The sequence below is a fragment of the Petromyzon marinus genome, chromosome 24, assembly GCF_048934315.1.
Source record: "Petromyzon marinus isolate PM22_M1 ecotype Great Lakes invasive population chromosome 24, UKy_Petmar_22M1.pri1.0, whole genome shotgun sequence".
NCBI classification, from domain to species: Eukaryota; Metazoa; Chordata; class Hyperoartia; order Petromyzontiformes; family Petromyzontidae; genus Petromyzon; species Petromyzon marinus.
The window spans coordinates 15,448,109-15,472,842 of record NC_133690.1 but is presented as its reverse complement, the minus strand read 5'-3'; the positions used below and the strand labels follow the sequence as shown (position 1 = coordinate 15,472,842).

General features: G+C 49.6%; 1 protein-coding gene across 3 annotated transcripts in view; it reads left to right on the top strand.

Annotated features, from left to right (window-relative positions):
* Positions 1 to 9,975: 9,975 nt before the first annotated feature.
* Positions 9,976 to 24,734, top strand: part of LOC116945595 (neuron navigator 2-like) — a 120,348-nt gene continuing 105,589 nt past the window's right edge. For all 3 annotated transcript variants that reach the window (XM_076069434.1, XM_076069433.1, XM_076069432.1), the window contains exon 1: positions 9,976 to 10,128. The gene's annotated coding sequence lies outside the window, so the exon portion shown is untranslated. The remainder of the gene's footprint in view (positions 10,129 to 24,734) is intronic.

Here is a 24,734-nt window from a genome sequence, read left to right as displayed (position 1 = left end):
CTGACAATGAAATGATCAGTATATAATTTTAATGGTAGGGTTATTTGAACAGTGTGAGACTGAATAACAATAACAAAATCCAGAGAAACGCATGTCAAAAATGTTATAAATTGATTTGCATTTTAATGAGGGAAATAAGTATTTGACCCCCTCTCAATCAGAAAGATTTCTGGCTCCCAGGTGTCTTTTATACAGGTAACGAGCTGAGATTAGGAGCACACTCTTAAAGGGAGTGCTCCTAATCTCAGCTTGTAACCTGTATAAAAGACACCTGTCCACAGAAGCAATCAATCAATCAGATTCCAAACTCTCCACCATGGCCAAGACCAAAGAGCTCTCCAAGGATGTCAGAGACAAGATTGTAGACCTACACAAGGCTGAAATGGGCTACAAGACCATTGCCAAGCAGCTTGGTGAGAAGGTGACAACAGTTGGTGCGATCATTCGCAAATTGATGAAACACAAAAGAACTGTCAATCTCCCTCGGCCTGGGCCTCCATGCAAGATCTCACCTCGCAGAGTTGCAATGATCATGAGAACGGTGAGGAATCAGCCCAGAACTACACGGGAGGATCGTGTCAATGATCTCAAGGCAGCTGGGACCATAGTCATCAAGAAAACATTTGGTAACACACTACGCCGTGAAGGACTGAAATCCTGCAGCGCCCACAAGGTCCCCCTGCTCAAGAAAGCACATATACATGCCCGTCTGAAGTTTGCCAATGAACATCTGAATGATTCAGAGGACAACTGGGTGAAAGTGCTGTGGTCAGATGAGACCAAAATGGAGCTCTTTGGCATCAACTCAACTCGCCGTGTTTGGAGGAGGAGGAATGCTGCCTATGACCCCAAGAACACCATCCCCACCGTCAAACATGGAGGTGGAAACATTATGCTTTGGGGGTGTTTTTCTGCTAAGGGGACAGGACAACTTCACCGCATCAAAGGGACGATGGACGGGGCCATGTACCGTCAAATCTTGGGTGAGAACCTCCTTCCCTCAGCCAGGGCATTTAAAATGGGTCGTGGATGGGTATTCCAGCATGACAATGACCCAAAACACACGGCCAAGGCAACAAAGGAGTGGCTCAAGAAGAAGCACGTTAAGATCCTGGAGTGGCCTAGCCAGTCTCCAGACCTTAATCCCATAGAAAATCTGTGGAGGGAGCTGAAGGTTCGAGTTGCCCAACGTCAGCCTCGAAACCTTAATGACTTGGAGAAGATCTGCAAAGAGGAGTGGGACAAAATCCCTCCTGAGATGTGTGCAAACCTGGTGGCCAACTACAAGAAACGTCTGACCTCTGTGATTGCCAACAAGGGTTTTGCCACCAAGTACTAAGTCATGTTTGTAGAGGGGTCAAATACTTATTTCCCTCATTAAAATGCAAATCAATTTATAACATGTTTGACATGCGATTTTCTGGATTGTTGTTGTTGTTATTCTGTCTCTCATTGTTCAAATAAACCTACCATTAAGTTATAGACTGATCATTTCTTTGTCAGTGGGCAAACGTACACAATCAGCAGGGGATCAAATACTTTTTCTCTCACTGTACACAGTAAATATTGAACTGGCACAAGTGTCAAACCCATAAATGACGAGAACATCCAAATCGTGACAAATCCCAGTCGCAGGCGTATTTACAGACAGGCACCCACCCTGCAACAGTGCGAATAACGCCTCTCTGCAAACCCTGTGGGCAAAATAAACCTCGGCAGGTGCTTCCTGGCCAGATAAATTATTCGTAAAGTCGTAAAACCACCTACGTCGTCACGACCATTATCTGCCCCATCACAAACGGCAGCATTTACTTATCTCGGAAAGCTTTTAAACAAATTGATCGCGCCTTTATTTCCTCCCGACGTCGGCAGGCTACTTTTAAAATGTAGACCTGATATTCTTTCTTATGGCAGAGCGAGGGGGGTTTATCGACAATGCCTACACACTCATGCCGTGGTTGTTTGGTGAGTCGAGACTAACTGGAAGAAATGTCAGAAACGCTGTCGGCAAGTGATCGAAGAGGCCAGTTGCACTGCGATGTGGGTCCATGGTTTGAGGTGCATTGAAATTTAATTACTTACGTAGAGATGCATATATGAAGATGCCCCGTATAGCCTCAAAAACGTTTTGGTGCAAGTGCTGTTCGCGAGCACCTATGAAGGCTGGAACGGCATACGAGGGGGTGGGTGGCCAGCACCACGCCAATGTGTCTCCCAAATAACGATGTTCACACACCGCACCAGGTACTAATTTGAGGTTGATTAGACCTAGGGGAGGCCCAGGACCGCTTCAGATAATCGTCACTGGTGTTGGTCGTGTGTGGGAATCGAACCCGGGTAGCGCTAACCGCGACACCACCGCTCCCCACATAGACTGACAGACAACCATAAATTCACATACAGATCCATAAGCTTACACAGAGATCCACAGACAGCCAGGAAGACCCACAGACTTGCACACAAACCCCATAGACTAAAATAATCCCTTCTTTCGTATGATAGGGATACGTTCAGCAACGTGAATTCGTTTATGTGAATGTTGGCGAGTGAGCCAATGGACGCCTTCAAGAGTAGCCGGGTGAAATGCCTGAAATGCTACGGACGAATGATCGAGGCGGCCAATGATATACCGTATTGTGTGGTGCATGATTTGATATATAGACTCACACGGAGGGGGGGGGGTCACATAAACATGCATAGGGACACATCATAGACTTACATAGACAACCATAGACCTGACTACGATAGTAGTAGCCTTGTGAATTTCTGAAATTCTGTCGGCGAATGATCAAAGGAGTCAGTGGCGGTTTACTGCTCGCATGCGCGTTCCACGGCAAACCCAGCGAGCGAGGTGCTCGCATGTCACGTTAACGCACGTGGATCTTGTTTTCACGCGGAGGGTAAATCTCCCCCTCCTGACCACCGTAATGTTGCGCAGAACCGGAGCTGTCGACGCAACGAAGAGCTGCTCGGTGCGCGCTCGGGCGCGTACGATTTGTGTGCCAGACACGGTGAAGCGTGGTGAATGGGGTCTCAGCCAGGCTGCAGCCTGGAGTCCAATATTCATCGTTGAGAGTTCTCCCCCCCCCCCCCCCCCCCGAAGGACGAAACGATTCCTTATGTTTGGCAGCCCCGTTAGAGTTTGAAAATCTCTAAACAAATTGCATGCGTTTGCACTCATTCTTTGCAGGGAGCGGTGGAGCAGTGGTTAGCGCATTGCGCTCTGAATCCGGTGATCCGAGTTAGATTCTCAGTCACGGTTCACATTGGTGGCAAGCGATACCTGGACTGTTGCTGGGGTCGCTCCCTTCCACAACTTTCACTGATTACCACGGCGAAGTTACGTATGGTCAAACTGTCGTGTGACCAACATGGTCTAGGCAGGTCTTCATCCAGCAGTCACCAAGAACGTCACAATCCCCTTTGGTATAGGTACTTGAAAATACGATCAGGTCTGCATAGCCTCAGCTTTGTAGGACTTTACAACAATTGAACTGGTGCGCCATGTGTTAAATTGTGAACTATAGAGGAATGCAATGTGATTATGTAAATTAAGGCGTGTCATGCCCAAATAAGGTCGCCCTGGGCGCGTGCTGGACGTCGGTGAGAAGGAGCTTTATAGCTCATCGGATTCCTCCAGTCTACGTAAATTTTCGGATTCAGATCAGGAGTTATGGAAAACGGAATCGATGCTTTTAATGACAGCGATTTCGATTCCATGCTCAACGCCCCGTGCTCGATCTCGTGCTCCAACCCACAACAGCTCAATCCCAAGGTCGACCCCCCATGTTGAGCCCCAGAGTGCCGCCCACTACCGATCTCGTGTATGTCGCGTAGCTCAATCACATCATTATTCCCAAGGGCACGTGTTCGTTTAAACTTTGTAAAACGTACGTTGATGGAAGAAGAAAAAAGCACCCAAGTTGCTGGAAATGAACATTTATCAGTTGTATTATTCACATCCGGGAATACGTGTTTTTAATTATAACTATTGCAATAATTCCCATGATTTACACTCAGGAGCTTTCGAAAAGGAGGCCAGCGAGTATGGTCCAAATCTCCAGTGACCGACACGGCACCGGTTTGGTGGGGAAGGGGGGGCATTGATCCATTGGTGGATTGAGAATGTCTGGAATTAATTTGATATCATATTGTGGCGCACATCTGGCACGCGAAGGGTTAACGATAAGAGCAATGCATTATCTGATCGATGGGTAGCGGTGATTGAAATGCAGCGCTTCTAGACCACCGGCCGCCAGCTTAAAAGGCAACAGGACTAACACCGCTCTCTGTTTACGCACGGGAAGTGGGAAATAATCATGTGCGCGTGAGTGTGCGCGCGCGTGCACGTGTGTACGTGTGTACGCATGCGGAGGAGCGGTAGTGTAGCAAGTTATCGCGTTGCGTTACGAACCCGACCACCCGAGTTCGAATCCCGCTCGTGGCCAACACCAGAGACGAATATCTGAACTGGTCTTGGGCTTGCCCTAGGTCGACTCAGCCTCAAATGAGTACCTGGTGTGGTGTGTAAACATTGCCACCAGGGAGACGAAGGTGTCGGAGCGTGGTGCTGACCACTCATCCGTTCCGGCCTTCATAGTTGCTCTTAACCCAACATTATGTTAAGGGTATACGGGTGGAATCTTTGTCTTTGTAGGGGGAAAGGATTAATGTTCACAATACTTAATAAATTGATGTATATAGCGTCATCACAAGGACAGCGGTCATCTTTATTTGACAGGCAGTCGGTCATATGCAGAGGAGGCGAGGAAGGTATTCAGACTGCACTTGGACAGAGGCACGGGGAGGTGGCAACACCGATGGAGTTGCAGACCGTGGCGACGGCAGAGGAGAAGTGTCGTCTTGTACGAACGGAGATTCAGTCGGCGTGACGTCCCGTGCAAATAGCAGGGCCTTCGCCGCCGTAGAGCTAACGTACACCGGTGCATTGCTATACACGGTGCGTTTGTGCCGCGTGCTGTTCCGGCGTAATGCGCGACGTGGCACGCGGAGCGAAACGTCGGCCGGGCCGCCGTGCGGCAACGACACGCGGTGCCACCCAAACACGCGTGCGGGTATCGAAGCGAACCGCGATGGCACCTGGGTGAATGTGGTGGTTAGTGGTGGTGGTGGTGGGCAGAGCCGGCCCGAGTGTACGGCGAATCGGGCGCGAAAGCCCCGGGCCCCACGCTTTGGGGGGTGAGTTGGGGGGGGGGGGATGCGGTGGGGGCGGGGGGGCTTCGACGTCACGTCACGGTGTCAGATGTAATAACTTCTGGTTTAGTTTCGAGGCGGGGGGGGGGCACAGTGGGATTTTCTCCGTACCCCCCCCCCCCATGGAGGGCCCTGCTGATGGTGGTCCTGTGCACTCCCTCCCGGCGATGTTGCTGCGGGGAGCGGACGCACCGCGGCACACATCCCACTCGAGCTCCGTGTCCCCCCCTACCCCAATGCAGCTGCCTGCGTTCTGCAGCTGTTTCCTGTGCGTGCCTTCCAGCACAGTTCCTGGCTTGGTGTTGCTGCTGCTGCAGCGTGGTTAGGGGGCTTGTATGGGTGTGTATGTGTATGTACGTCGACTCAGCCTCAAATGAGTACCTGGTGCGGTGTGTAAACATCGCCACTGGGGAGACAAAGGCGGCCGGGCGTGGTACTGTCCACCCCATCCCCTGGTGTGCCGTGCCGGCCTTCATAGTGGAACGTGTGTGGGTGCGAACATCGAGCTGACTTGTAAATAAGGCTTATCCTGCTCCCACGAGTTCTCACCTGGGTAAACAAAATACACTTTGCACTTGGATGGATGGGTGTGCAATCCGTATGTATAAAGGGAGCATCCGTGCGTATGCGTGCCTGCTTGTGTGAGTGTGGGTGTGGCACGTGTGCGTGAATGTGTTTTTGTATGTGTGGGTGTGTGGATGTGCGTGTGTATTTGTGTGTGCATGGGGAGCGGTAGGTGTGGCGATTAGCGCTACGCTGCGCTACGAACCTGACGACCCGAGTTCGATTCCCGCCCACGGCCAACATCGGTGACGATTATCTGAACCGGTCGTGGGCCTCCCCTAGGTCGACTCAGCCTCCAATGAGTATCTGGTGCGATGTGAAAACATCGCCACAGGGGAGACAAAGGCGGCCGGGCGTGGTGTTGGCCACCCACCCCCTCGCGTGCCGTGCCGGCCTTCATAGGGGTTCGCTAACAGCACTTGCCCCTACAGTCTGTATAAGGCTATACGGGGCATCTTTGTCTTTGTATGATCGGCTCAGACTCAGTCGACCTCGTCGAGCCTGCCATATGCCCTGTGTAGTTCACCTCGGCGAGGAGTGACCCACTAGAGCGATGCACAACTTCGCCGAGGACTGAGAGCCCAGGGACCCAGCTGCCCCGGCACAATCGACGGTGACTCGGAAACAAACAGAGGCGCCTGTCGCTGGATGGGCAGCTCCCCCAAGTGTGGTTTGTGCACGAGCCTCAGTGTGGGTTTTGTTATTTAAAGAGGCGTGCTGTTACCGTGTTAGAATTGCTTTCGCAACAAACAAACAAAAAAACCCTGACTTGTGATATCAATATCTTGATCAACGTCGTTGTCATGCGTGCGTGTTGGTAAACTTGTTGTTTGAAATTGAGGAAACTATATATTTTTTTTTATTGTCAACTCTCTGTTCATTGTAAGTACTGTATTGTTTTTAACACTTTTCCGTCACAAACTGAAACGGGGAAGACAAAACCGCAGCAGCGGAGTCGCAAACAATTTACACTTCCCCGTCTGAGAAATGAAAGCAGAGACAATAATAAAATACGTTGCAATATTTCGATTTTGTATTTTATTGTCTAGTGGGCGGTTATATGTGAGGCGCATTGGTGAGCACACTGTAGGCCACGAAGTCAGCCACGTGAGTTTGATTCCTGGCCATGGCTAACATCGGTGGCGAGCGAACCGTTCCTAGAATTCCTATTCACCCATCCGCATTGGCAAGGTTGGTGAAGTATGTTCAAACACACCCCATGACCCAACATGCCATGGCGGGGGGGGGATTTCATCCAGCAGTGGAGTTGACCAAATGCTCAAACTTAATTTATCCTTATTAAACATTATGCTTCGACTCGGTAGTTTACCTGCTCCGTTTCAAGTTTGCCGAACCTGGAAAGTGAAGCGTGCATTCTTCATTATCCGTGCTCATGCATTATGAATGAGCAGACATTGCTCTTAAGGAAAGGTCCATCACACTTAAGAATCCATCACCGGGGCTGGGTGCAGTGCAGAGAATTTCCATTGAGGGGGTTGGGCAAGAGCAGCTCTGGATCTAGGAGGGCGCAGTGCAGTACAGTAAGTAGATGTCGTCGTCGTAGTAGTAATAATAGTGTACATTTTAACGTGCACAATATTAAACACACACACCAATGACCGTGACTCTGGGGTGCGGCTGTAAAGCCCTTTTGCCAATCCATTGCTAAATAAGGGCTTTCCCAACGCCGTGTCGACCTTGGCAGGGTTCTTTGACCTCAAATTCACAAAACTCGGTGCGGATGGGTGAAGGCGGGCAGCACAGACGTGGCATCATAGAAGTACAGTCCAGCAATGTTGCTGCCCTCTGCTGTCAATCGCGTAGCCCCATAGCAGCCCTATGACAACACGTTTGCGCGTGCTGGTTATCCATCCAAGCGCTGCGCAGGCTCAACGCAGCTTCGCTTCCGAGATGTGATGAGCTTGAGTGTATTCCAGGTGAGTCGGTGATAGGCAGCACGTTGAACTTCTTTCGCACCGTACGTAGCCAACCGTGCTAATGGGAGGTGACAGGCACGTCGGCAACAGCTTCCCAAGTGATGGTGGGATAAGGGCGGTGGATTAGGTGACGGCGTGGCTTTTTTGGTCTGTGAGCCTGGCTGCTTGAAATTTGAATACCGGTTCGTGGTGAGTGAGATCTGAACCGGTCTCGGCCACCCCAAACTCCTGTTCCTCCCACTCCCCCCAGCGCTGACAAGCGTGGGCGCATTTATAGTCAAACAATCACCACGACTTAGACAGTAAGGGGGGGAGGGGGGGTTTCGTCCAGCATGTGGATTTGACAAACAAATGCGTTGTTTTATTGTTTTATATATATTTCATTATTTTATTGTTTCCCTTCAACGTGACTTTATCGAAAGAACCAAGAATATAAATGCGTTGTCCTTTCGCCCGCACCTCCGATTAGCACGGCCGGCTACGTACGGTGCGAAAGAAGTTCAACATACATACATGCAACATACATACAATCATGAACTCACATGAATAATTAATTATTGTTCTACGCCGTGCTGAAGTTAGGGTTGCGAGTTTTCTCTCTCGATGAGTTTTGACGCGTGGAAGAGTGTAAAGAAAAAAAAAGAAAAACGGCACCCCATCTTCCAACCAGGCGTTAGGGTTTGTCTTTTTTAAAATTTAAATGTAACGTTTTTTTTTGCGTTTGGGATGATCCGCGGAGATTTAGGGCCGTGATTGCCCAATGTTGCTCAGAGCCGCGTGGCGGATCTGTGCTTCCCTTCGGCGGCGCGAGTTTGATTTCCCCGCGGGCATTCATCTCGACTCCGCCGGCGTTTGTTTTGGCACAGCATTGCGGCGGTTACACCAAACGGTGAAACCCAACAAAAAAAAGGGGGCGCTCCGCCGATGACTCGACCGGGAAGAGGAGGGGGGGGGGGCGCTGCCATTCTTCCGTACGCACGCATGCACGCGTCGATCTGCCCACCGTGGAATTGCTGCAATACCCCGTGGCTGGGCCAGCGATGTTGGTGGTCGAGAAGACCGGGCAGTGGTGAAGCTCGCGAGAACGAGGACCGTGGTGCCGTCCTCCCACGCCGCTTTTTTTCGGTTCTGTGTCTGGCACGAACAGCCGACGCTGAGTCACGGCCGTTTGTTGTGCGGGTCGGTTTTTTTTTCGTTGTTTGCGGTGGTGGAGGTGGTGGAGGTGGTGGCGAGCGTAGTCACGATCGAAACTTTGGCCTCACTCTTCCCAGAATCACGTTTGTCCCCTTTTCGCAAGCGGCAAAGACTTGCCGGGTTCAGAGAGGTGCAGCCGAAGGACTGCGAGGCTATGGGCTCATTATTTTTATATCGCCAGGGGGCTATGCTTAATGACAAATTGGGTTCAGGTATGGGTCCGCCACTCCGAAGGTTGCGCGCTGGCGTGATGTTAGACTCCGCGCGATGCGGGCAAATTGCCTGTGTACGCATATGCACACATACGGCAGTGTTGTCAATCCGCTGCTGGATGTCGTCCAGCCTTCCAAGTATTGCTCGCCTAATTCGCCAAGCAGATGACGTTATGTGATTCCATTGCACGAGGAAGGCATCCCCCACACCGTGTTGCTCAGGGGGGTTGTTTTACCGTGTGTCAGTGGGGTCATGATATACGACAGGCAGGGTGGGGATTCCCAGGCCCGGTTCAGATATCACTCGCCACTGATGGTAGCCATGGATAGGGATCGAACTCATGTCACGAGGATCATAGCGCAGTGTACAAAACACTGCACACCCCCCCCCTAACCCCTCCTTCTCATGTTTATACGGTAGGGCGTTAAATAATTCGATACACACCTCATTGTTTAATTTTCCCTTGCCGTTAGAGTCACCCACAAAGGCCGCCACTGGCCTCGGGCGTGATGTAAAACGACGTTTAACATTCTTATTTTGACAAATGCCCCGTCCGTCCGCCCAGTGACCAGAAGGGCTTGGTGGGATGGGCAAGAGGGGAGAGGCACAGAGATGCGAGCGCGATTGTCAGCAGGAGGGGAGGGCGAGAGAGAGGAAGCACTTGCACACACGGTGGTCCCCCCCCCCTCTCTCCACCCCACCCCCCTCTCTCCACCCCCCTCTCTCCACCCACAAGCAGCGCCACCCATCCCCAGTTCCCCCCCCCCAGCCTCTCCTCCACCCCCCCCCCCCCGGATTCGGGCGCCACCTCCCCCCCACCACTCCCAGCGTCTCCCCCACTCGCCCTCCTCTCTTCTCTCCACGAGGCTCGTGCAGCAGTGAGGTCATGATAGCATCGGCAGATGACGCTCGTCTGTGTGGCTGGCCGTCCGTGCGTCCGATCGTGAAGACTGCTGCCGCCGCTGCTGCTGCTGCTCGAGAATAGTGGAGCTTTCACTTGTGTACAGTGAGTAACCGTGGCTTTGTGACATTACCGACGCCTTGCCTGCTTTAAAAGTGACTTTAAGCCAATGGTATTCGACTCATGTATTGTTGTGTGTGTTGTGTGTGATTGATGTGTACTAGTGAAATATTGGAGCATTCTCTTACTCGCGAGTTTAAATTTTAATGTGAATTGTAAAACATTTTAGTGGTGTAGAAGTTCGTACACATTTGCCTGCGAATAATTTTGACCGGACCTCTTTTTATTTTATTTTCAGGCGTATAACGTGGCTGGGTTTTTGTTTCGTGTGGTCATAATTCACCCCCCCCCTCCCCATCTATGTTGAGGAATACATCGCATAATCTTATCCACACCAATATACAAGGTACAATTCGAATCGCCTCTATAGGCGGCAGCAGCAACAACAACACAGAAGGAGGAGGATGATGAGATGACATCCGATAACATCTTGTAACAGCGTCGGCGACTGACAAACGTGAATTCATGTCATGAAGGGGGGCGCCCCGTGCCACGCCGGTTATGGAACAGCGGAGGGAGGGGGGGGGGAGGTGGACTTGGCGTTTTTAGGGCCAGGCCGAGACTTTGGCCGTTTGAAGCTCCCCTTGCCCTCCCCGTCTGTAGGGAGCACGAGTGTGAGACAAAGGGAGTGAATAATGGGCGGGCTAAGGGGGGGGGGACGGGGGACGTCTGCAGAATCGCTCCGGGGCAATAGAGGCAAGCAATATCGTATGGTGGGAAAAAAAACACACACAAAAAAAATTTGAGCTTGGCGTGAGCGGCGTTTTTCTCCGCCTGCTTGAAAAGTGATTTGGCGAGCTGCTTTTCTGCACCATTAAATAATGCAATGCACGCACATACACACACAAAAAAGAGAGAGGTGCACACAGGCACCGTGCAATCACGCAAACGTACGTGACGACGAATACGCGCATCCCGTTTCCCTTCCCAGCATTCACCGTTCCTCCGAGTCTGACGCCCCCCCCCCCAACCATTACCGCCCATCCCCTCATTCAAATGCGACGCGCTTGATAACGGAATTGAGCGAATCTGCTGAGCTGGCGTGTGGCGTGAAGCCGGGTTTGATATTTTTTTTGTGTTTTCCCCCGGCACGGGAACACGAATTAGATTTTGTTTCTGCACGCGGGATGGAGTCGTGTTTATCAGATGCACATGCAGGAAATGTCAAGAGTGCTCCCGTTGACCCGTTGTTAATGTAACGCATGGGCGATGGTACTGTACGCATGATTTGAGACATTTAATTTGAAACGCCTGACCGTTAAATGTGCTAATAGGAGCTTTCACTTCATACTTGGGTTGTTTCGAGTCAATTTTTTTGGTGGGGGGGGGCGACAAAAAATAATTTTGTCGTCACCGGTGGAAAAGAAATTGATGCCAATGCTCAGGAATGTGTTTGGATGGAAGTATGTGTAGTGTCTGTCGGGCCCTGTTATTTACGATCGGTTTATTAATTATATTTTGGGGTGAAGACTCGCTGACCCAAATCAGGGGGCGGACCCCAGAGTGGTAAATAACTGTGCATGCTGTTGTCTTCACACACTGCCACGTTGTTCGTCGCTTAAAGTCACATCTCATAATTGTGATAGCAATAGCAACTATCTAAACGAGTGCTGTGTGCGTGCTGTTGTCTTCACACACCGCCACGTTGTTCGTCGCTTAAAGTCACATCTCATAATTGTGATAGCAATAGCAACTATCTTAACGAATGCTATGCCAGTGGTGGTAATTCCATGTTCCTATGGTGGGGTCCAGTCTGTAGAACACAACCGCTGCTGAATTTCAAGTAAATATTGTTCACAAAGTTATCATCATTATCATCACCCTTGTTCAATCCACTGCTGGATGAAGACCGCTCCATGCCACCGCCACCTCCTATGATCCTATGATGTGGTGATTCACCTAGGGCCTGCACTGGAGCTCATTTCATTGCTCCATCTCTGCGGCAGACGTCCTTTTGGGCGGTCTTCTGTTCCTCGTCTGCCACTCTGTAATTCGCAAAGCAGTGCTTATTTTAACAGACCTCCAGAGGAATTATTGTACCGCCTTGATCCTGGCCAGGATTTGAACTAATAACTGGAAGCTCTGCTACACCTCCGACTGAGCAATATATTTCCATACCAATAAAAAATATATAAAAACTTCGCTGACAGCTTAAAAAAGGGGTGGGGGGGGCGTAATCTGTAACAAAGTCACCCTGACAATAAGCCAGTTTTTTTTCTCTCTCAAAAACTTACACTGGGGGTCATTAGCTGTGACACAGTTCCAGTGCCTCAACGAAACAAAACACCCCCCCCACTTCTCAAGGTCCACCACACAGGATGGGTGTTTCTCGTTTTGGCTCACCTCCCTCTTCTTTCTGTCCCTTTGCACAACGTAGGCTGCACATCCCCCCCACCCAACACACAACACACCTGTGCAACCTCAGTCGCTTGTTCTCGTGCGTGAAGGGCACAAGCCGTGGGATGTGTGTGTGTGTGGGGGGTAGCTTATAAAGTTTTTTTTTTAGTCGGGGGGGGGGGCAGGGGGGGGTGGTGAACCCATCCCGCCCTGGCTTTGTAGGAGGGCTGGAGAAGGAAGAGGCGGGCGGACGGGCGGGCAAAAATGGAGAATTGTGCAGGGGCAGGGCGAAGCTCTCAAAAAAAATATTGGCCCAATGTTCTAACGGCAGGAGGACTGACTCCAGTTACAAACTGTGTGTGTGTGTGCGTATGAGGCCACAGCTGTAGCGCATTGGGCGCACCCAAGGGATTCCCCCCCCTCCTCCTCCTCCTAATGAAACGCACAACACGGTCGGCTTCAAAACCTGGCGACGGATTTGGCCTCGCCGCTTTGGACTCGCGCACTCCCCCCACACGCCTCGCTCGATCGATCCGAGAGGGAGAGAGAGAGAGATGTAGGGGTGGGGGGAATCCACTCCGGTTGTGTTTTTGTGTGGTCGCGATGAGCTTCACAAATGTGTTTTCTCTCTCTCTCTCTGTCTTCTCCTCTTTGGTTACGCGTCTCTTAGCGGCGAGTGCTGTGTTTTGTAAAAGAAGTAGAGCCAGTATTTGTGTTTATGCATAGTGGTTGTGGTGGTGGTTGCCCATCGAAACACAATCCCAAGCTGAGCTCTGCACGACTTTTGACGTGTCATGATTCTGGGTGCATTCCAGGTGATTTGGTCATTTGTTTTAAACTGCTGATGGGGGTGGGGGGGGGCTACGTTGTTACACGCAGCAGACGACAATGCAGCAGACGACAACGCAGCAGAATCCACTGTTGTACTGTCCTTCTATGCCCCCGCCCCCGCCTTCATCGACCTGCACTGACCAGCATGGGCGAAGTGCGTTGAAGACAACTCCCACGAAGCCGCACAGCACGTGGTGGGAGGCCCTCGTCCAGCAGTGGATTGACAAAAGGACTGCACCATGCTCTCGTGCTTGCTTGTGTAAAGGTGATCCACGCCGTGAATTACCCTCCACCGGTCGTTTGTCGGTTTATTGCTGTGAGAGAGAGAGGGAGAAAGGCAGAGGAGGAGAATACATCCATGCAGCATTTCTGACCAATCATGCCGTGCGCAGAAGCTCTTGGCCCGGGGGCTGCTCATGTGGGCCAATCGATAGCACGATTAATATATATATTCCGTGCGGCAAGTGTGCAGGCAGTGCAATTGCTCACTGCACAAAGATCACTGCACTGGGTCGTGTGCACACTCAAATCGCTGCACGCTCCTGTGCGTGTGTGCGGTGAGCGCGCCGTGCTACGAACCCGTTGACCCCAGTTCGATTCCCCGCACACGGCCACAACCAGCGATTATTATTTGAACTGGTCCTGGGCCTGCCCTAGGTCGACGCAGCCTCAGCTGTTAACATCGCCACTTGGGAACACAACGGTGGCCGGGCGTGGTGTTGGCCACCCACTCCCTTGTGTACCGTGTCGGATTTCATGGGTGCTCGCTAACAGCACATGCCACTGTGGGTCATTGGCATTTGCTATCAAGTATGCAGGTGGTGCAATTGCACGAGGTGGTTCATAGGGCTGGAGTGGCCCAGTCCATCGAGGGGGAAATTGGACTTGGAGCCACCCCAACATTTCATTCTTTGCACCCAGGACCCATGCCAACCAATGCTACGCCACTGCTATCTTCATCATCATTGCACTGTTATGGTGTCTTTTTACATTCACGTTACAAAGAATTTTGTGCACAGTTGGATACAGAGAATGCCCTTTTGAGGACGGATACGTTTCCAAATGTATCTTGAATATTGCAATACTGTACTCTGAATAGAATCGTTCGCCAAATGAATGGGCTACTGAAGAGCACATCCTCCCATTGTCACAATATTAAGAGGGCATTATTGGACCTCCCTGATGTTCACTGCGATTAGGAAATGCCATCGCGGTTGTGCGTATCGGTGCAGAAATGCATCATCAGCATCACCATCAGCCATGGCATGGTCACTGCTGAATTTAGGGTTTCCCTAGACGTGGCCGCTTCTCACAGTCTTGCAAAGCGACAGCTGCTGAACGCCAGCTGATTTGTTAAGAATCGTGGGCTTGGTGGTCAAAAATAAAGATGCAGAATCAGAATCTTTATTTAGAACGGAGGAGGAATCCGATGAGCTATGATGCTTTTTTTTTCACAGACGATCCAGCAGGGGCGGGTTAGCGTGTTACATCAACAAATCATTCGAACAAAAATAATATGAGTAAATGATAGATAAATATTTTGATTTAAAGCTTTCGTGACTGCAGGGATTCACATTCTTGGTTCTTTCGGTAAAGTCACGTAGAAGGGAAACAATCAAATAAAAAATATGAAACAATAAAGTTCTCACGACGTTTCGACTGCAACACAAGCAATCATCATCAGGTGTGAAAACCACAGCAAGAAAATTTGAACAAAGTGGCGGGTTTTTTTTTTTACGGTTGTACAAAAAAACCGCCACTTTTTCAAATGTTATTGCTGTGGTTTTCACACCTTATGATGATTGCTTGTGTTGCAGTCGAAACGTCGTGAGAACTTTATTGTTTTATATTTTTATTATTTTATTGTTTCCCTTCTACGTGACTTTACCGAAAGAACCAAGAATATGATAGATAAATAGACAAACAAGTCGCTTCCTAATTAAATAAATAAATGTGCATAAAGTGTAGAAGGACAAATTGCATGACATACATTCCTGCAGATTTGTCAACTCCAAATGCAAGCTTGGGGCAAGGCAGCAAAACAACAACAGTCCCAGACCACACCAAGTCAACAACACACAGTCCTTCAATTACATTGGACATTAATATTGAATCATCGATACACGGGTAAGATTCAAAGTTTGAAATCACATTGGCAAATTTAGAGTGGCAGCCACAAGGCAGAAATACACTCCGATATATATTATGTATAAAAATACAGTTACTGTATGTATATTTTTAAACACTCGTGCCTTACTATGATAAGCCCCGTAACATGATAAGCTAACGGTAATATATGTGGGGGGAATTTATTTTAATTAAACGGATTTGATTTTTTGTTATTCTGAGAAATGCAAAATTACATAATCAAACATCTCCTTTGAGCCTCCATAGTTTCTGGGAATCCACTTTATTACCACACCCTGTGAGCTCTCTTATCCGAACATTTTTCGTCAAACCATTGTGCGTAAGGATTACGTGGGTTTAATGTTTCATGTCTTGAGCTGTGAATAGGTGGGGGTGATAACTGAGTCACCAGATCCTCTGCTTTGAATGTTGATTAAAATAATGCTAACGATGTATTAATGTACCGTATATCACTCTACCAATACACTGCTGGATGAGAGCCTCCCACACACTGTGTGAGTCGTGAGGGTTCTTTAATCGTAGTTCCCCACGCTGGTGAGTTAGATATGTTAACTTCCTCGCTTGGTACACAGGAGGTCGTGGGTTCAAACCCAACCTTGACGCCTGCTGCTGTATATGTGGAGCATGCGTGTCTCTCTCCCCGTGGCCGCGTGGATTTTTCTCCGGGTCCTCCGGTTTTTCCCTCCACATTAGGAATCAACTTGACGCGTTTAGAGTATTTGGCCACGATAAATGCCACGTGATGACAAGCCACTTCGTTGAGCTGTCATTTGTGGCCAGGTCGCTTCTGAAAAAAGGAGCTACATAGCTCAGTGGGCCTTGGTAAGATTAAAAAAAAGTGTTTAGTTTTGGTGAAGGGGGCATGACTACCAAGAAGAGTTCAGATATAGCTCGCCATTGATATTAGCCGTGGCCATGAATACAAGTCAGCTCGCCGGGGTCGTAGTGCACTGTGTGAACCGCTGTGCCACAATTTCCACCTATGCCGTCTCAGAATCTTTCTTTATCCTGGAGAAATCCGATGAGCTATGAAGCTCCCTTTCACAGGTGTCCAGTAGGGACAACAAACAATACACAAACACGATAGGACTTGCAAAGTATTGGAAAGGTAAACAAAACGCAAAATAAATCTAAATAAATAAAGTTTATGAGTTCAAATTGCGTAACTACATCATCATTTCGCAAGCTTGGGCAAGGCAGCAAAGCAACAGGAAAAAAAACGGTCTCGGACCACGCCAAGACAACACACAGTCCCTCAGTGAAATTGATATTTTGTATCTACATATGGTAACTCCTATGATAACAATTTAGGATATCGTTTATTTTCCTCTCTCTGTTACTCTATAACAAGTCCACTTTGCTAAGCACTGGGCCGCTGCTCCCCCTCCCCCATGCTCCCAATTTAAGGATTACACGCAGTTTGTTTAATTGAGTTGTGCGGGAGTTATTCAGTTGCCTGGTACGTTGCACTGGATCATGAATCAGGCCAATTGAGTGCTCTCTAAGCCAGAGCTTTCACAGTTATTAATTCATAGTTGCCCGATACAATTGGAAGTAAACCCCCCCGTCTTTAAGTCGTGTAATTGTACATTTATTACAAGATTTGCATAACTCTATTTAGCATTTCCTGTAAGTACAGAGGTGTACGCAATAGAGCACAGCATGTGTTTGAGTACCTGGTGCGGTGTAAGCATCGCCACTGGGGAGACAAAGGCGGTCGGGCGTGGTGTTGGCCACCCACCCCCTCGTGCACCGTGCCGGCTTTCATCGGTGCTTGCTAACAGGACTTGTCCCAAAAGGTTGCGAAGACTATATGGGGGATCTTTATATATTGTGTGTGAGTCTAAGAGTACGTGTGTTCGTGTAAGAGTATGTGTGAGTGCAAGAGTTTGTGTGCGAGTGTAAGGATGTGTGAGTGTAAGGGTATGTGTGCTTATGGGGAGCGGTAGTTTTGCGGTTAGTACAGCACTTGCCCCAACAGTTTGTTAAAAGCTATACATGGGATTTGTGTCTCTGTGTGTTTGAGTGTAAGGGTGTGTGTGTGTATGTAAGTGTACATATGTGTTTTGAGTGTAAAGGTATGTGTGAGTGTAAGGGTGCGTGTGTAAGAGTAGTGCACTGGGCTACGAACCTAGCGACCCGAGTTTGATTCCGGCTCACGGCCAACACCCGTGGTGATTATCTGAACCAGTCCTGGGCCTCCCCTAGGTCGACTTAGCCTTGAATGAGTACCCAGAGCGGTGTGTAAACATCGCCACTGGGGATACAAAGGCGGCCGGGGCTGCTGCTGGCCACCCACCTCCCCGTGTGACATGCTGGCCTTCATAGGTGCTCGCTATCAGTACTCGATCCAACAGTCTAAGGCGAGAGGGGGGATATTTGTCTTTGTATAAGAGTATGTGTGTGTTTGAGTGTAAGAGTATGTGTTGGTCTGTGAGTGTGAGGGTATGTGTGTAGAAGACGATGTGTGTGTGAGGAGTCTTTTAATACACAGCAGACCTGAATACAATAGTGCTTCCTGTTGTTTCAGTGTAATGTTTTCCTCTTTTGGTCTTTGAATTTTTTTTTTCCTTTTGAGTGCAATACGTGTCCTGGATTGGTCAAAGTCATACATACCTTCGTTGAGCCACCAGTACTTCACACATCCACCCACAATATCTCAGAGCCACATCCACCCACAATAACTCAGAGTCCGCGTCTTCCCATGACTTGAAACAGCTCACACGTTGTGTGCGTCGGCAAACTATCATGCAAATATTTACAGTGGGTGCCTTTTTTAGGCGTAACATCTGAAATATGTTTACTGCCCGTTAGTTAATATTTTATTACAAGAATGAAAATGTGTGTGGGGGGGGGGGGTGGTTGAGCGGTGTGTTGCGACATTTTGCATGATGATGCTCTGGAGCTGGAGTGGGTGACCCAAGTGTGATCCCTTGCCACGGCTGACATCAGTGGGGCGGTTTCGGTTGAGTCGAAGTCTCAACCTGTCCCCGACTCTCAACTCCCTTCATCAACCCACGTGGCCTGGCATGGTTAAGTATGGTCAAACATGCCCCCACGGACCGGCATGGTCTGACAAGACCTCGTACTTTAGATTATGTTATTAAACGCTGCTTAAGCTAATACGTCTCTTAGTTCACTGTATAATGGATATTTTATTTCGCAGTGAATTGCTCTGTGAGGACTCACGCAGGAAATGCTTAGTTACTCTTGTAGGCATGGCCACATGTAATTTACTGAGAAATGCTTTAAGATCACGATTATTAAAATTAGACTCACAGTGGCACTTTACAGCGGTACGGTATTACGTTTCAATACGGTAAACTCTCGATGCAGGAATGCGATGTGTATATGATCGCTTAATGTACGTGTATGTAATGAGACCGAATACACTGGGTTTTCAGAATACGTGTAACTTGAGGTCAATTTGACCTTTAATGTTTTGGCTTATTCTGTTCTTGGAAAATCATCGGCTGTCCCCTTTACGCTCCGTATAATAACATAAAAAGAACACGTTTTTCCCTCTTCCGAGACGCATAGTCTACGGATGGCAAGTGCTGTTTGCTACTGCCTCCTTAGAACCAGCAATACACGTGAAGCTTTGCTATGGCCGGCAACATTGTCCAGCTGCCGAACGCATACATTGTAAGGTCTTACTCATTGCACACAAAGTACCCGCAAACAAATGAACCACAATGCCTCACTGATCTCGTCCAGGAGTCACAAACCATCACGCGAACGGCGGCCATCCTCGCACCAGTGTCTTTTGGCTAGCCATCGAAGAATAGACGGTCACTTTATCACGCGCTTTCTGAAGCGCTTCTGCGGCCGGCTGATACGAGGAAGTCACTGGGAGCTATGAACTTTTAAATGGAGATTGAAAACTCATTTCTTGAGAACTGATTTTTGTGTTCAGTTTGTTGTCTTTCCCCCGCACCTTCGATTATCACGGTTGGCTACGTGCGGTGCGAAAGAAGTTCAACATACATACACGCATACTACTGTTGCATGGATCAGGGACATGGGCGTTGATAAGGAACGTGGAGCAAAAGACATAAAGTGCCGTACAGAAGATGAAACACTTTTTTTTCATCGAGGCATATTGGTATGCTGCCTGCAATAACACTTTTTAACACAATTTTTGATCCTGGGTAGTAATTGTTATTTCGTAATTGCTTAAGCCTAAAAAGTATAGAAAATGGCTATTATTCCCCACAAACTTTTCTTTTGTGACCAGGACAGTGGTATTTTTAAATGTACCTATTTTCAATGACTAAACGGGCGAATTTGTATCTTTTCGTTCACATAAAGTCAGAAAAAACAACATATGAATCAAAATTAATATGTATTTATACTAAATGAACAAAATAATGTGTTACACAGTGCAATTAAGCGCATTAAACGTTTTAAAAGACACTGTGTTAAATACTTAATTTTTACTGCAATATAAAAGTGAGTGGACTTGGGCAGGACATGTCACTTGGAGAAGGGATGATGACCAGTGGTCGAGAAAAATGACGCAGCACCAGCCACGGGAGGGGACGTGCCCGATAGGATGGCAACCGTGGAGACTTAGCGATGGAACCGGCCCCTTGTGCACGTGCTCGGTGGGTCGTTAGATCGCAGGGGCCACGTGCGTGTGTTATGTGGTGAGAGTGGTTGTGTCGCAGTGAGTGCACTGCGCTATAAACCCGGCGACCCGAGTTCGATTTCCACTCACGGCCAACACTGGCGACGAATATCTGAACTTGTCCTGGGCTTCCTCTAGGTCGATTCGGCCTCAAATGATTACCTGGTACAGTGCGTAAACATCGCCACTAGGGATACAAGACGTGTGCCACAGAGCTGGCCTTCGTAGGTGCTCGCTAACAGTACTTGCCCCAAAAGTCTGTTCAAGCCTATACGGGGGATCTTTGTTATGTTGGTGCCTATTAGTGGCGGGGGAGACGGTCTGTTCCATGGTTTGCCCCCCCCCACCCACCTCGTGCTCCACATGATGCGACCGCAAGAACAAAGGCGCCTGTGAACGATCCAAACACCCTCGACGTAAACAGCGCGCAAATATCGCGGCGCAACGGGGTGAGCCCTGGGCACTCTGGCAGCGAAAGCGGCCGAACGAGAGCAAAATACCAAATAAAAAGTCTCAACCGCTACACCAACCGCTCCGACGCCCACAACGTCACGGCGTTCAACTCTCCGCGACGGCACAAAGTGCGTCGTCCCGTAGTTTCAGTCGCTGGACGAGCCCCGCAGACCACGACTTGATTTCTGGGGCGTTTGTAGCGCGCGATGGAGTAGCCGCAAGCCACAGCGAGAGGTACGATGGATGTGGTGTTGCCGTGCGGAAATGTTTTCTGGGTCACGAGCTCTTGAGATTTCAGCCCCCCCTGCATTTCGACCGTCTGAAACGCGTTAATCCACATCCACTTACTAATTCACGTGCTCTTCGCTGCACTTGGCTTCTAAAGTATCGATTACACGGGGGAGCCAGAGCTTCTGAGAAGCCAACTCCCTGCCCCCTTTTTAGATATTAACACCATGCGTCCTACTAACTGGCTTCATCGTGCCTCCACCGTGGCTCTGGATCCCGTGATCGAAAAGCCCCTCGCTGACTCTCAAGAATCCGTTTTTCAGGAGGGTCCCGCCCCACGGCGTTTGGTGACGATTCCGCATGAAACGGGTGGCTTCACGTGGGAGGACGCCGGGAAAACGTGGAGACGACAACCCACACACGCCCTCGCGCACGCGGTCGATGGGGAGGGCAGCACTCAGCTCTGCCGCCTCGCGGCCACGCGGAAACCGCACGCCTACAACACCGCCCGGCAACGATCTGGCGGTTCGCCCACGTCCAAGAACTTCGCTCCAAAAATCTTGCTTCGCTTCGAGGTCCGATGTCATTGAGTGCATTTGGGTGATTCGTCCGTAGAGGATCTGTGAAGGCAGACCATCGCGATGCGGGCACGACTAACGGCAGTCTAAAATAACGCGAGAAAAAAAAACGATGCTGTTTTTAAACTGAACTTAGTCTTTCGCGCCATACATAGCCAACCGTGCTCATCGGAGCTGTTTTCCGAACAACGCCTCATAAAAACACAGCACTCGATGGGTTGCAGATGCCGCATTACCATATTGCGCGTTGTTAGAGTTCGGTAATAGAGCCTGTTGTATACCGATGTAACATAGCGGATGCTCGATGTAATTTGGTACAATTGAAACCCGATTCAGCATCACCCTGCACGTGTGTGTGTGTTGTGTGCGCGCCACGCGGCAGGGATTGAGCGGTGGTGTCGTGGTTCGCGCGCTGCGCTACGAACCCAGCGACCAGAGTTCAATCCCCACTCACGGCCAACACCAGTGACGATTAGATGAACCAGTCCTGGGCCTCTCCGAGGTAGACTCAGCCTCAAATGAGTAGCTGGTGTAGTGTGTAAACATCGCCACCGGGGAGACAAAAATGGTCGGGCGTGGTGCTGGTCACCCACCCCCACGGGTGCTCGCTAACAGCACTTGCCCCAAAAGTCTGTTAAGGCTAGACGGGGGGATCTTTGTCTTTGTGCACCCACGTGACAGTTAATATTACGCACGTTCTGCAAATTGGGCGAGTATTTTTAGCGCGCATTATCCGCATTGTTAGCGCTGCGTGAGTCATGATTAGTATTTATTTGTGGTACGTTTAAGGCTAACTGCATCCCCACCTCCTATTGGCAACTGTGACAAGTCACCGGGAACGTGCCATGCACTGAAGGCATTTCAATTCGGAGATCCTACGGCGTGCAGTGTACTACCTGGTGTTGAAGAATGGGCCCATGGAGATGATGTCATCGAGTTAATAACCATTTGGAGTCACTTCAGTCAGCGTCCTCATATTAAGTGACGCAAAGAGTTTTTGTTGCATGGCAATCAAACCGAAATGTAGAGTTGTCATAGCTGGAATTATACAACATACGTTAAAACATTTTTTTTTAAACAGGATGGTGTTTTCCCCAATCGCATTTCAATTGTTCTATCTGTGTGTCATGCCATGAGATTTAAGAAATGTTTATTCGGAAATTCTCAGAGATAGCAGCGTACCGCAGTGTGTCCGAAAACAGCGCTGGAAGATGACATCACATAACTACTTCTGAGGTCACTTCCTTCATTCGGCCTCTTTAGCAACACTTTAGCCACAGCTTTCAGTGCCCTGCATTGAATGTCCATCGCAATGTCCCATCCGTCATAAGAGCTTTACGTTCCGAGAGCTTGAATTTTGTCGGCGTTGAGACCATCGACTCCACCACACTTGAGAACCCAATTTCTATCACGGGTGACTAAAACCCGCGCTCGCTCCTCCAACGAGCACAACGGTTCCGTTAGACAGCGTGGGCCCCATGAGACCCCCCCCCCCCCCCCCCCCGAGTCACCGAAAAAAGTTCCGGGCTTTTGACTCCCCATGGAGGCGCGTAACACAATGCACCGGGTTCGCCTTTTTGAAAGATTGTTCCGTACGCTCACGGACGCATGTTGCGTATGTTTGCGCGTGCAACAACGTGTCACATCCCACTTGCGTGCGTTTTACGTCGGCGTTTTTGAACCAGTGGCACCAATGCAGCGTTTTTTCATGGGCTACGGTGGCGATATTAACATATATCCAACGAAATCGCATAATGCTGCCAAGCCTAAAGTTATCTCTCTTCTAAAAGTAGCGGCATTATTCAATTTATTCAATACTACCACTGTATGCATTAGTGCCAAAGGTAATTGACAGACACTGGTGCGTGTGATTGGTCAATATCAAAATGTTAAATCCTGCAGTGCTACAAATTACACATTCATGCCAATCAGGAGTTCTGGGGAGCTGGGTGTGTATAGACCAGACTCCATCCATTGCTCATTTCAATCGTGACTCCGGATCACGACAGCAGAATTACGAGGCAGGAAAGAGTACAGCAATTTTTTGACGTGACTTTATTAATTCGAACCACACACACACACATGAATCATGGCAATACGTGGAATCGCGACGGACAGGAGGTGCATAGTTTACACGACTCCGTCCTAAGCCACCACACACAGGGTTGTTCACGTGCGTCATCCTGTGCTGCCTTTGTCTTGAAGCCCCGCAGGGAAATGGCCAAGTTAAGCCATCACTGGCTTTTGCCTGAGGTCTGTATCCCATTAACAGCAGGATTGACCAGTCACTGTGTCACTGGTGCTGGCAAAGTTACACAGCCACCCCCCCTGCGCCCCCCCCCCCCCCCCCCCACTTAAAAATACCACAGCTGAAATTCTCACAGAATCTTTTCCTGGTGGCTCTTAAACAGAGGAGGTGGCACATGGCCAGCATCCACCACAATAGCGAGACGTATACTGGATGTGGTGTGCTATGTGAGGAAATATTTCCCGGGTCGCTGCTAGACTTGAGGAGGTGGCGTTTAACTAGCAGCCACAGCCATAACGGGATATTTATATGTACTAGACGTGGTGTGCAGGATACTGACATAGTTTTTGGATTGCTGGGAGACAGGCTGAAGTAGGTGGCAACTGACAAGCAGCCACAGCCTGAGTGAGAGATAGACCGGATGTGGTGTGCCGGGTGCAGAGACATTTTCTGGGTCGGTGACCCAGACGCACGCAGCTGAAATGACCCCTCTCCCCCCCCCCCATTCGTCAAGAAGACGAATGGCTGGAAGTTGGTGAGTGTGGGTGGGGGCGGGGGATACGGGAGGATGGGGGGGCTGGCCAGTATCAGTACCGTTCCTCCGCAAAGCTTTAGTCACGGCCGCTTCTGGGGCCAGCGCAGCTAAACTCGCCAGCTGCCAGGAAACCGAGTGTGCGCCCTCTGATGTGGGCTCGGCTCTGGGATGCTTGAAGTGAGTGGGGGCGACCCCCCCCCCCCCACCCCATCGTCTCGTTCTTCTTCAGCTGCGCTGCCCACAACTTTTTTTAATTAATGTTCACGGGGGTCTGCGTCACACGTGTGGGTCGGCCACCGCCCGCCTGAGATTCGAACCGTCTGTGAGAAAGCGAGCGAGCGGGAGATTGAGTGAGTGGTGCGTGCGTGCGTGCTGCTTTGAACGTGAAATCTTTTAACGGCTCTGTCATTTTTCAGCAGGGGCTGAATTTAGGGCGTTTTGGGTTCCCAGCAGGAACCAACGAATTGAGAATACAGCCACTGGATAAACCTGCGAGTGTGTGATTCTATGCACGTGCATGTCGTGTGTATGTGTGGGAAGCGGTGGCTAGCGCATTGGGCTATGAATCCAGCTACCCAAGTTCAATTCCTGCTCATGGCCAAT